The sequence below is a fragment of the Anabrus simplex genome, chromosome 2 (genome assembly GCF_040414725.1).
Source record: "Anabrus simplex isolate iqAnaSimp1 chromosome 2, ASM4041472v1, whole genome shotgun sequence".
In the NCBI taxonomy this organism is placed as follows: domain Eukaryota; kingdom Metazoa; phylum Arthropoda; class Insecta; order Orthoptera; family Tettigoniidae; genus Anabrus; species Anabrus simplex.
Window position 1 is genome coordinate 1,193,579,878 of NC_090266.1, and position 1,492 is coordinate 1,193,581,369.

Consider the following 1,492-nt stretch of genomic DNA (forward strand, 5'->3'; position numbering starts at 1 on the left):
TGTATGAAATGAATCCGCACACTTTACTGTAGACAAAATGAAGGATACCATTCGCCAGGAGATCAGTTAGATTCCTCAAAGTGAACTAAGAAGAGTAATGGGTGGTTTAATTTTCTTTTAATGCTGTTTGTTCGGGGCGTCGACCCATGTGGATCTTTTGCCCCTACTGGCACCATATGGAATGAACCTGCGTGTAATTGAAATGGCGGTAGTGTGGAATGTCGTGTGTGAGGAAAGGAAGAAGGGAATTGAGCCAATGGCACACGGTGTTCCCAAGCGGTCATCCATCCAAGTACTGACTACGCCCAATGTTGCTTAACTGCGCTGATCGGACAGGAACCGGTTTATTCAACATGGTATGGCCGTTGGCGGGTGGTTTCATACAATGATGCCATGTCCGGCTCTATGGCTAAATGGTTAGCGTGCTGGGCTTTGGTCCAAGAGGTCCCGGGTTCGACTCCCGGCCAGATCGGGGATTTTAACGTTCCGATGGCTCGGGTATTGTGAATGTGTGTCGTCTTCGGCATTAGAATTTATCACAGGTAGGTCCCCATCCGCGCAGATCGCCTACAAGGCGTCAACTCGAAAGACTCGCACCAGGACTCTCCGGAGGCCACACTCCATTATATTATACACAATGTGTCGAAAACGCAGACAAGCAGTTCCAGCATCTCCTTTAGTGACACGGGTGAGTACTTTAAAAGTGCATTAGAATATATCGGGCAGTCACTAGCTTGCTCTCGTATTGCCCGGCCGGCGGAGAGCCGATAGCTTGCCGGCCTCAGCGTCAGCGTCGCATCAGCTGTAGTTCTGCGTTTATTGGATGACCCTGTTTATCATTAAGAAGGAGAATTCTTTGAGGTAACTCGCACAATATTGAACCTTGGATAACAGAATCTCACCGGTCAAAGTTATAGTTGAACTATTTCACATAGCAGTTTTCGCAGGCGCAACGATATATGACTTGTGAAGATGTTAGCTGAGATGCAATGGTGACCGAGAGAAAGATAAATTATTTGGGTAAAGTAGCCTGGAAGTGTATTTCCCTCCGCAGGGCCATTGTTAGTTGAGTTTTCCTAAACCTTCCGTAAGTAACCGTCCGAGAACTGACACCAGAAATGTCCAAGGTAGGAGAGTGGAAACAGGAGATACGGTGCGCCACTAGAATATTTCTGATCAGGAATGTGGTGAAAACTCGGAAAAGAAGTTTAGATTTTCTCTGGTGGAGACTGGAGGGGGGGGGGGGGATTCATATTACCTCTCGCACTAAGGAATTCAAAAAGTATGAGTTTGTTGAAAGTTATATTTTTATTAATATTGTCTTGTAACGTCAGCTGTAAAAAAAATGTACGCATTATGTTAATATTTTATGAATGGAAATAAATATGAGGTTACCTGCTTACTATAGAGTTTCATCCTGATATTACATGAAACTAAACTAAGTAAAAACGGTTACCGGATATTTGCGGTCACGGACATTTGCGGTCACTGA

At 44.9% G+C, this 1,492-nt stretch overlaps 1 pseudogene; it reads right to left on the reverse strand.

The window, feature by feature from the left end:
• Positions 1 to 251: 251 nt before the first annotated feature.
• On the reverse strand, positions 252 to 370 carry LOC136865007 (5S ribosomal RNA; annotated as a pseudogene).
• Positions 371 to 1,492: the final 1,122 nt, after the last annotated feature.